Consider the following 12359-nt stretch of genomic DNA (forward strand, 5'->3'; position numbering starts at 1 on the left):
GGTATGGTGGTATGGCTTTTTGGAGACTCAGTTATGGCACCAGCTTGGTGGTAACAACAAGCAGGCTGGGATAATGTCCTTCAGGATGCGACATATGCTTTAAATCAATGACAAATATATGGTGTTATTTATTCCATAGCTATGGTTTACAGGTCTGAGAATCAAGGGGTGGTGGTAGGAGTGCCTTTTGTCATTATTATTCTCATAGATCCAGTAGACCAGATGTCTTAGCTGGCATGGAAGTCTTAGTTTCCAAGGGAAGAATGCTTTCTCCAGGGGACGCATGAATGATTCGAATAAATTGGACCTTGAGGCCAGGTGTAGTGGCTCACACCTGTAATCCTAGCACTCTGAGAGGCCGAGGTGGGAGGATTGCTTGAGCTCAGGAGTTCAAGACCAGCCTGAGCAAGAGTGAGACCCCATCTCTACTAAAAATAGAAAAATTAGCTGGGCATGGTGGTATGCACCTGTAGTCCCAGCTACTTGAAAGGCTGAGGCAAGAGGATCTCTTGAGCCCAGGAATTGGAGGTTGCTGTGAGCTAGACTAATGCCATGGCACTCCACTCAGGGCAATGGAGTGAGAGTCTGTCTCAAAAAAATTAAAAAAATGAATTAAAAAATAAATTGGAGCTTGAGACAGCTTCCTGGCCACTTTGAGCTCCTCATGGCAGTGAATCAGTAGGCAAAGAAGGAGGTTACCATACTGGCTAGGCAGATGGTCCTGACTAATAAGGGGAAATTGAGATGCTATTACACAACTGGGGTAAGGAGATGCTATGGTCTAAACATTTGTGTCCCACCAAAATTCATATGTTAAAAACCGAATCCCAATGTGATGGTATTAGGAGGTGAGGCCTTTGGGAGGTGATTAGATTATGAGGGTAGAACCCCCATAAATGGGATTAGTGTTCTTATAAAAGAGGCCCCAGAGAACTGTCTTGTCCCTTCTGCCATGTGAGGACACAGGGAAAAGGTATTGTCTATGAACCAGAAAGCTGGCCCTCACAAGAAACTGAATCTGACAGTGCCTTGATTATGGACTTTGGTGCTCTTGAACCACAAGAAATAAATTTTGGTTGTTTATAAGCTACACAATCTAAGGTATTTTGTTATAGCACCTCAAACAGACTAAGACAGGAGGACTATGTCTGTAATGCAGGTTATTTCCCAAGATGTCTCTTAGATACACTTAGAATCACACATACTATATGATTAATTAGTGAATGATTACCATAACTCACGTAATCAGGACTGTTAAAGGGCCAGATCCTTTAGGAACAAAGATGTGAATCTCTCTATCAGATCACAAACAGCTGAGGTGCGTGCTGAGGGCAAAAGGAACACAGTAGTGGACAAAGGTAGCTACAAATACCAACTGCAACCATGTGACCAGTTGCAGAAACCAGGTGCAATAATTATAATATTTTTTCCTTATTTTGATATGAACATATTTTTTCTCTTCTCTTCTCCCATTCTTCTACAATCTAACATAAAATATGTTAATGGCGTTTAACCTTATATCTCAGTATTTGAGTTGCATAAAGACATGAAAGGAGGAATGTGAATCATGTAGAAAAAAAATGAACACCACCCAAAGATGAATAAGGAGACTCTGTATCCTTTTTGGGAAAGAGGGTTAGTATGCTTTCTTTTATACAAGGGATAGTTGTATTACTATTTTGTTAGGTAGAAGTATGATTTTGCTTTTGTCTTTATCTGGAAGTTAGGTATGGTTGAAAGTGTATATATGGAAGCCAAGAAGACAGGGTGGACTAGGATAATGAGTAACACTAACCTTTCATTTAGAAGTATATTACAGGTGCCCCCTGGTCATATGGCTCTATTTTGTATAAATAAATTCTTTACCTGAATAACATATTTAAAATGTATCAATTTATATTTTCTTATCATGATTAACACATACAGAGACTAATGTTATCACAACCACAATCTACTCAGCGATAGCTGAATTATTCACTCTCTCATCCATTCAACAGTGTTTATGGAACACCTGCTGCATGCCAGCACTACATGCACTGCAGAGGTACCAACGTGAGCCAGGCAGTCCTCACTCTTACAGTAAATGTGTAGTTTACTCTCTTCTCAATCACTGAGAAAACCTATGAAATGATTTCTTCAAGAATAACATCTCAATGAGAAAAAAAGGGAATTGAGAACTGGAGAATTTTGGACTCATAATAACAGTTTTCTTGCAGAAATTTCAATAACAAATGTTGTTTTGATAGCTGTAAGTGTATAGCTATAAAGCCTCAATATGACTGAGCAAATCCAGTGTTTGATTTACATCTATGGATGCTTTTCTTTCTCTATTATCATCAGCATGACGGTTAGCACAAGTTTCAAATGTAGTATTCGCATCACCTTTTCACCCATCACTGCGATTAAAAGAAATCAGAGCTGTTCAAACAAAACAGCCATGTGCTGAAAGTCAGGCTTTTTTCCTGCCCACAGAATTAGTTCCTGAAATAGATCAGAAAATAATCAATAGCTGTTACTATGATGAAAACAGTTTTCATAATTAATTGCTTCTATCATATGAGATATGTGTCATGAAAACTTGCAGGGCAAGAAAAATGCCTGAAATCCTGCCTAGATGTAAAGTTAAGAATGTAATAATGATGGCTAATAAATATTAATACATAATTCAAAAATATCTTCATTTTTGCAACAATGTGATGCCATGGATTTACTTCACAATAATCCTGTGATGGGGGCAGTAAGTGGGAGTGGTGATGAAGCAAGAATGACCACAAACTGATGATTGCTGTAGCTGGGTGCTGGGTTCATGGGAATTCATTGTACTATTATTCTCATTCTCTTTACAATATATATGCATATTTGATTCTATGATATAAAGTTTAAAAAAAATCATCTTTCTTTTCCTACTTCAGCCTGCCCTTTTGATTAAATTATTAGTAGTATTATTTTTAGACAGGGTCTTGCTCTGTCACCCGGGCTAGAGTGCAGAGACATCATCACAGCTCACTGCGGCCTCAAACCCCTATGTTCAAGTGATCTTCTTGCTTCAGCCTCCCAAGTAGCAGGGACTGCAGTTGCATGCCCCTACATCTGGCTAGTTTTCCCATTTTCTGTAGAGACTGGGTCTAGCTCTTGCTCAGACTGGTCTCAAACTCTTGGCCTCAAGTGATCCTCTTGCCCCAGCCCCCCAAAGTGCTAGGATTATAGACATGAACCACCACACCCCAGCCTGCTTAAATTATTTGCTTCAATTATTTCAATTTACCTCTGCCTATTATTTCAAGTTGCTCTGATCTTTTATTTTCTCTTTTTTAGCATAAATTTTGCTATATTGCATATTTAAACATGTGTAACCATGATGACAAGAATAGACATGCTTGTCTTCTCCCCAGCAGCCTCATTGCCTACCACTGCTTGCACGTACCCTGTACACTGGGCCATTGGTGCCTCCCGCTGATCATAGACTTGCACACCTCTGGATCATCATGCACTCTCTTCTTTTCTCTGTTTGGCAAAAATCCCCCTCATGTCTCTAGGCTCAGCTCAAATGCCACTGCTCTCCCTTCTCTCCAACTCTTTCCTGCCCTTTCATTCTACCTCACTTCCCTTCTGGAATGGAAATGTCAAGGTTTTTTTCCTCCTGTGCCAACAGAACTTTGCTTATATTTCCATTATAATATTTATTGCATCATACAATGTGCTGTTGTATCAGTAAGTACTATTTGGTTGAAAGAAAGAGAAACTAACTTAAACTAACTGAAAAGAAAATCTATTATTAATTAGAGAATAAGAAGGAAACTCCCGAGACGCAAGTGCAAGTAGCCAATTGAGCCTGAAGAACTAACAAGGAGATGGACAGACTCTTCGACCATCTCTCATCCCTGATCCTCTCTGGGTGACTGGTTCATTCTCCTGCTGAAAATCAACTTTTTTTGCTCCTTAGTCCCCGTGCCAAAAAATGTGGGTGTCCCTCAGTTACCAAGTTTATCTGCTAGAGATTAAGCCACATGAAGAGAGTGACTATCTCTTTTTGAAAGTGAAGCAATTGATTGGCCGAGTTTAGGGCAGGACTTATCTGGAGCGCGTTGGATGGTGGGTGGGCAGGATCACATTGTGCAAAACAGCCACCACATCTTTGGATGGGGATGGAGCAGTTAAGGGTAACTGGGAACATGGTAGGTCATCTAAAAGTTTCCATTAGAGTTACATATGCGTCTGATTTCCCAGCCAGACTGTGAGCTCCTCAAGGTCGGTGACAGTGGCTCACTCATCTTTGCGTGCCTTTGCCAAGAAACAAATATCCATTGAATGAATTTATAACCAATTCTGTGGCCCTTAATTCACACATTAGGCTCACACAAACATCTGAATTAATACATATAGACATATTCTGATAGACATTCTGACATATAATAAACACTGTGTGACAGACATTGTTCTAGTTTCCTGTCCATATTCTTTCTCACCATCTTTCTTAGCATAACCCCAATTTTTTTTCCTTGGGGAAATATTAACATTTAGTTAGCAATGTTTACTACTTTCCCAGAGGTGGTGATGTGACTCAGTTCTGGCCAACAAGATATTAGCCCAAGTTGCTGGTAAGGCATTTGTGAATACTTTGTAAAAGGGATGAATGTATCTGGATTGAAATTTTTGCTTCCCTCTTCCCCTACCTGGAGTGTGGATGTGATGTTTGGATGTGCAGCAACCATCTTGTGACTATGAGAATGAAGTTTGCTCCTTAAGATAGGGTAGTAGAAAAATAGAAGGAGCCTAGCTCTTTGAGAATATTGTTAAATCTTTGCATAGAAAGGATCAGCCCTGAACAGTATACTCCTAGACTTCTTGTTGCCTGAGACGAAAAGCAAACAAAAACAAAACAAAACTGGTTTGTGTAAGCCACTGTTGGTTGTGCATTTTGTTACTTGCAGCTGAATATAGTCCTAACAAACTTAAATCAACAACAGCTATTTTAGCCAGACATAGTAGTGTGTGCCTGTATTTCCAGCTACTCAGGACACTGAGGCAGGAGGATGGCTTGAGTCCAGGAATTTGAGACCAACCTGGGCAACATCGCAAGACCCTGTCTAAAAAAAAAATCTACTTTAAACTAGAACTCATTTTTAAATTGTGCAAGTCATATTCTTACCTAAGGAAAGATACTAGACTCTTCTAGGTCCTTTAGAGAAGTTTACCAAAGTATTATCCATGGATGATGTGGCTCAGAATTACACAGCCTGCTTGTTTAAGAAGGCAAATTTCCAGAGTGCCTGTTTGTCCAACCTAATCTCCCAACTAAGAATCAGAATCACTGGGGCTAGGACCTGGAAATCTGCCCTTTTAACAAATTTCCCTGGGGATCTCCATGCTCAGAAAATCTTCAGAACCACCACCATATAATCCAAACAAGTTTGAATCATTTGCTGGGCAGGAAAGTAAATGTACCTATTTTTTTTCCCCTTCAGTTCAGCACTAATCTCTACACATATCATACTTAATTCAGATATAATCAAGGAGGGTCCAACCTCCTTCTTGAGGGGAGAGAACTGTCAAGCACACAATTTCCTATGTGGTTTCAGCAAATGTTCTTCTTTCTTTATTAAGTTTATTTTAACTAAATTTGCTAAGCTTCCTCTAAATATGTCATAATATCCCTATCCCCTTTCTTTTTTGAGCACTGCCAATCATATTCCCATTTCATATATGCAATTCTGCACAGTATCATATTCTAATTCTCTAATAAATTTGAAATGAACACAATCCAATATAATTCTGATTTAATATTCCCTTGGTTTAGGCTTTCTTGAGTTATTAATTCTTTTTGGGCTCAGAATAGTCTTACCTAATTTATCTTCCTTATTGGACTAAAAGTTAATTCTTATGAAAAAACATAGGTAGACACAGTTTTCAAAACTCCAAATCTTGAATTTAAGTATGATCAGAAGTTTTTTATTAAGTAACACCAGAGACCATTGAGCACGAGTAGACCCCCTAAACTATCCTGACCCTAAGTTTTGGAACCTCATTTCTCAAGACACCCCAAAGTACATTCTCCCCACCAGTCACTATGCTATGGTCACTCATTCCTGACTCCTCCTCTTTGCTTATGCTGTTGCCCTACCTAGAGTGGCCAACCCCACCTCCTCTAGAAGACTCCTTCAGTTACTCCAACTCATTCCACTAGCTCTCTCCTCTAAATTCTTAGTCTACTCACCAACACTATCACCTAATTTTTCATTTTATTTATTCATTCATTCATTTATTCTTAAGAGCTGAGGTCTTGCTATGTTGCCCAGCTGGCCTTGAACTCCTGGTCCCAAGAGATCCTCCCACCTCAGCCTTCTGAGTAGCTGGGACAACAGGCATGTGCCACTGTGCCCAGAAAACCACCTAATTTTTAAATCTTCCCAAAAGATATTTTGGCATGTCAGTCTCCAACTAAAAATCCTTCAATAGCGTTATGTTTTCAACACTGAACACGACCTGAGCATCCCATGCTCTGCTCGGTGCCAGGGATACACAGATGAACACAACACAGCCACTGTCCTATGGGAATAATGGATTGATGGGTTATTCATAACTGGGGTGCACTAGAATTCTCAAGTTGTCCACAGAATGGACTGGAAACAACTTCAAGGCCCTCCGTGATCTGTCTCCAATTTATTTTACCATTTTTATCCCCCTCTTTCCTTTGATCCAATTACACTGGGCTACTTGCTGCTGGCCAAACACAGCTGCTCCCATTCTCTTAATTTGCTCACTTTGATCTCTGCTCCTGAAGTAACCTCTTCACTGCTCTACCCATGTCCATTCTGACTGATCCTTGAAGACCCAGATTTCAAATACCATGTTCTTCATGAAACATTATAATTGCTCATGAAGTTTCAATTAAATCAAGTTCCTGAGAAAGAACTGCACATAACACCACATGCAATGGCTAGTTCTTGATTAAATCCTGGTTTGAACAAACCAGCTGTAAGAGATTTTTGGGGGTCAATTAGGGCAATTTGAGTATGAACTAAGTATAAAATATTGTTAGAGAATTATTGTTAAACTTAGGAATTATGTTATTGTAGTTATGTTAAAAAGTCATTCTTTTTAGATGTGAAAACGGAATTAAATAGAGTTAAATGTTATGATAGCTCAAAAATGGATGAAGGAAACGTAACAAAATGAAAATTTGGTAATGGGAGTACTATAGATGTTTTTGGATTATTCTTTCTACTTCTCTGTGCATTTGAAAATATTTCCAATCAAAAGTGAAAACAAGGCCGGGCGCGGTGGCTCACGCCTGTAATCCTAGCACTATGGGAGGCCGCGGCAGGCGGATTGCTCGAGGTCAGGAGTTCGAAACCAGCCTGAGCAAGAGCGAGACCCCCATCTCTACTATAAATAGAAAGAAATTAATTGGCCAGCTAATATATATATAAAAAATTAGCCAGGCATGGTGGCGCATACCTGTAGTCCCAGCTACTTGGGAGGCTGAGGCAGTAGGATTGCTTGAGCCCAGGAGTTTGAGGTTGCTGTGATCGAGGCTGACGCCACGGCACTCACTCTAGCCTGGGTAACAAAGCGAGACTCTGTCTCAAAAAAAAAAAGTGAAAACAAGAACTCCAGATATTTTTTTGCCAATAAAAGTAAGATATGTTCACTAAAGAAAATCTGGGGGCAAGCTTGGAAGAATGAACTCCACTCGCCATCAAATTGGTACTGACTGATTAACACTATGGTGCTCAAAGGGTGGTGGTGTTCACCAGGGATTCGGGGGTTGGGTGGGTAGACCCACATCTGACGGATGTGGTAAGCATTGTGGAGGGTAAGGGCATACCTCTAACCCTTGCTAGGGAGAGGCAAAGATATAAAAAGCAACGAAAATGTTTGTACTCTCATATTTTCTTGAAATAAAAACAATAAAGAAAGAAAATTTGGGGACAAAGAAAGTAACACAAATAAAAAACAACCATTATACTACCACACAGAGATAATCATTGTTTATATAATGATGGATTTCATTCTATAAGCTTATAAACATAATTATTTTATTTATTTTTATTGACAAATAAAAATTGTATATATTTAGGGTGTGTGACATGGTGTTGAAAAATACACAGTTCTTTTTATTTTCCAAAATTGTGGTTACTCTGGACATATAGTTTTGTACTGATCTCAGATTTTAAAAGGACATACAAAAAATGTGGAAAGAAGAGCATATAAATAAGAGTGGCTGAGTATCGTGGCTCACACCTATAATCCTAGCACTTTGGGAGGCCAAAGCAGGAGGATTGCTTGCGGCCAGGAGTTCAAGACCAACCTCACCAAGAACAAGACCCAGTCTCTACAAAAACCAGAAAAATTCTCCAGGCATGTGGTTCATGTCCACAGTCCCAGCTACTCAGGAGGCTGAGGCAGAAGGATCACTTGAGCCAAGGAATTTGAGATTGCAGTGAGCTATGCTGACACTACTGCACTCCAACCAGGGCAACAGAGCAAGACCCTGTTTCAAAATAAAAAAGAGACAGAGAGAGAGAGAGAATGCTACAATTTCTAAGTATATGTTAATAAAAAGTTAAAACATACACACACAAAAAAAAAAAAAGAAGAAGAGGAAGAAAGAAAATTCACTAAACAGAGAGAATGATGCAGACAAACCTTCTAATCCTCGCAGACTCACATTCCAGCAGTTAGTTCTCTTACAATCCTAGATCCCAATGGCACATTTCAAACCATCCCAGAATCACTTGCTTCTTTGCAGGTGCCAGCATTTGTAGTTCTCACTGCAGGCTGTCCACACTACTATGTGCTTTTTGAAGGAAATCACCAGCCTGGCTAACTGGGATCACCACAGCCATCAGCCACTCCAGCTGGGCCATCACTGCTGCTGTCCCATCTTGCCTTGGGTCTCCTGCCCTGCTCTACCTAGAACTCCTTCCTAAGGCTCCCAATCTACACCTTGCCACTGCTCTTTTCTCCACATGCCTTCTTGCCAATGTTAGCTCCAGCAACATGACTCACTTTTTTTCTTTACAGAAATATCATTCAAATATTTTAATTCTTTTCATAATCATGTATAATAACATTAAATATATTTTTAGAGTTAGAAATTGCTACACATCCCACCACATCAATGCAACTGATTTTATGTTTACATTTTCATCATCTCTTTAGAAATTTGCACATATTTCTTTACTGGGAATATGCTTATATTGTTAAAATTTTATATATATTACATAATCTTTTTGAGTTCCATTTTAAATGGCCACATCATATATTCCAAAGAATTGAAATACCTTCTGATGACCTGAAGTAAATTGGAACCATTCCTTGGTTCTCAGACACTTTATATACTTTCTTCTACAACCTGATTTTTGTACTTCCTAGATCATGGACCTTTTCCCAAGTTGGTACATATATTTTCTACATTATTTTAAATGATTGCGTAGCATTCCATAATAAGAATGTAATTTTTTTTCAATATTTAAATTTTTTTAGATTTTTCAATTTTTTTCATTTTGAATAGTTAATACACTCCATGTTGTAAAATCAGAATAAATGAAATGGTACACAGTGAAAAGTCACTCTCTTCTCTTAGTTCTCATCCCCACCCCAGTATGGAACCTTTTTTCTCAGTGTCTTACATTTCCTTCCAGACTTTATTTAGGCAGATACAAGTAAATACAAATGTCATTCTTTACTTTTCCCTCTCTCTTCTTAATTAGAATGTAATATATTTACATATACTGTCCCTCATTTTGTTTTTTTTGTTGTTGCTGTTGTTGTTTTTGAGACAGAGTCTTGATCTGTTGCCCAGACTAGTGTGCCATGGCGTCAGCCTAGCTCACAGCAACCTCAAACTCCTGGGCTTGAGCAATCCTTCTGCCTCAGCCTCCCAAGAAGCTGGGACTACAGGCATGCTCCACCATATCTGGCTAATTTTTTCTATATTTTTAGTTGTCTGGCTAATTTCTTTCTATTTTTAGTAGAAACAGGGTCTTGCTTTTGCTCAGGGGTCTTGAACTCCTGATCTCGAGCGATCCTCCCACCTTCCCACCTCAGCCTCCTAGAGTGCTAGGATTGCAGGTGTGAGTCATCACCTCTAGCCCCTTACTTTGTTTTTGTTTTTTTGAGACAGAGTCTTGCTCTGTTGCCCAGGCTAGAGTGCTGTAGCATCAACCTAGCTCACAGCAACCTCAAACTCCTAGGCTCAAGTGATCCTCCTGCCTCAGCCTCCCAAGTAGCTGGGACTAGAGGCATGCACCACCATCCCCAACTAATTTTTTTTATATATGTATTTTAGTTGACCAATTAATTTTCTTTCTATTTTTAGTAGAGATGGGGTCTTGCTCTTGATCATGTTGGTTTCGAACTCCTGACCTTGAGCGATGCCCGCCTCGGCCTCCCAGAGTGCTAGGATTACAGGCATGAGCCACCGCACCCAGCCCTCACTTTGTTTTTTGCAATTAATAACTTATCTTGGAGATTGTTCCAACTCAGTGCATACAGAGTTTTCTCATTCTTTGTTCTACAGAAGCCTGGCTCCCTACAGTGTGGATGTCATCCTTGACTTCCACATTAAGGACATTGTGGTCATCACTTTGCCTCCTGATCCCAGCTCTTCCCATTAATTCCAAAACCTTGTTCCGTCCATTATCCACCTCAATCCCTTTTTACTGACTTACATCTTTCCCCCTACAAACATGTCAGGTCTCATATGCTAAAAGAGAACTTTCCCTTTACTCTGAAGCCCCTGAAGGCTCCTGTAACCTTCAAACCTCTAGGTAGAAGTGTTTTCATCTTCATCCACAGCTTCCCTTTCACCACCCATTCTTTCCTTGACACTTTGTGATCTGCCTTCTGTTTTCTTTCTCTATTAAAACTGATTTCTGGAAGGTCATCTAATAGAAATATTCAGCAGGCTGGTCTATTTATCTCTGTCCACACCCCTCTAACATCTGAAAAATGGATACCTATTCATTCACTCCTTGACCCCTTATAAAATGGTTTCTGTCCACTCTGCCCCCTTCATACTAAAACTGATCCCCAAGTGATCATCTAACCTGTTAGTGGACAATCTCCCAGTAATCTGGCTGTGGCTCCCTTCTTCCACCTCCACTCCAGGTTCTTCTGTTACACCTACTCGCCATTATAGCCAACGCCCTAGAGATTCTGTCTTCCCAATGGCTTCACTTGTCTCCTCTCCGCTCAATTTATTGTTGTCTATTACCCCTAAATCAGATCCTAATTTCTGATTATCTGGACTGTTAATAGTGGGCTCCTAACAAACCTTTCTCTCTCCAGCCTCTTTCTGAAAACTGCAGGTTTTACATCATTCCCTTCCTCAATACTTTTATTTCCAAATCAATTAAGCGCAAACTCTCCAATCTGATATTCAAGTGCTTCCACAATTTTAACACAATTCAATATGTGTTGGCATCAGCCAGCACTATCTTCCACTGCTATAGTAAGCATACTCTATGCTCCAGCCAAAGCCATCTATTTATTTTTCACAGAATATGACATGTGCTTTTGCACCTCCAGGCTTTGGCTCAAGCTTTTTTTGTTCACCTAGATTATGCTTCTCCTCCATCTCTGCTGTTCTCAATCTCTTGCTCCCCTAATTTCACTTGCCATGATATCTTCACTAACCTTCCACCAAATGTATGTAGTTATTTGTGCAGTTTTTATACTTCCATGCTGGAGTCTAAATTCTATTAAAATTCCACGCTGCATTTAGTGAGCCCTTCTGTGTGCCAGCCATGTGCAAAGTGATCGACTTGCATTATCTCATTTAATCCACATACCAACAGCATTAGACCAGGACTCTCCCATTTAACATTAAGCAAACTGAGGCTCAGGGAGATTAAGTAGCTTGCAGCAGCTATCATGCAGCTAATGGTGGTGGAATCAAATCCCTCCCTAAGATTCACGTTTGTGTTACTTATGATAGCCAGAACAGCGTCCACCACCTACACTGCACTCAACTTGTGTGTCAGCTCAGCATGTTAAAAACGGCGTCTGCCTGTAGATCAAGACTCCAAGGAGATGGGTTGGGGGGAGATTGAGACAACAATGAATTAGGATGGCAAGCTTGTCAGTGATGTTTCCAAATTTAACTATTGGGGTATAGAGCTTTAGAAATAAGTATTTACAATATAGAGTTACGAAACAGGATCTTATTTACTCTTACGTAGTATAATTGTTATGGGGAGGTTAGTTTTATCTTTCTGATTTTACTGTTATCCCTCCAGGATTATCTCTATTCCCTTGTGTTCCCAAGCTTTCGGCGCACTGCTCAACACACGGTGTGCGTACTTGTTGATTTTAATGTATGTGTGTTCGCATATGTGCACAGCAACTGGGTA

The sequence above is a fragment of the Microcebus murinus genome, chromosome 9, assembly GCF_040939455.1.
Source record: "Microcebus murinus isolate Inina chromosome 9, M.murinus_Inina_mat1.0, whole genome shotgun sequence".
NCBI classification, from domain to species: Eukaryota; Metazoa; Chordata; class Mammalia; order Primates; family Cheirogaleidae; genus Microcebus; species Microcebus murinus.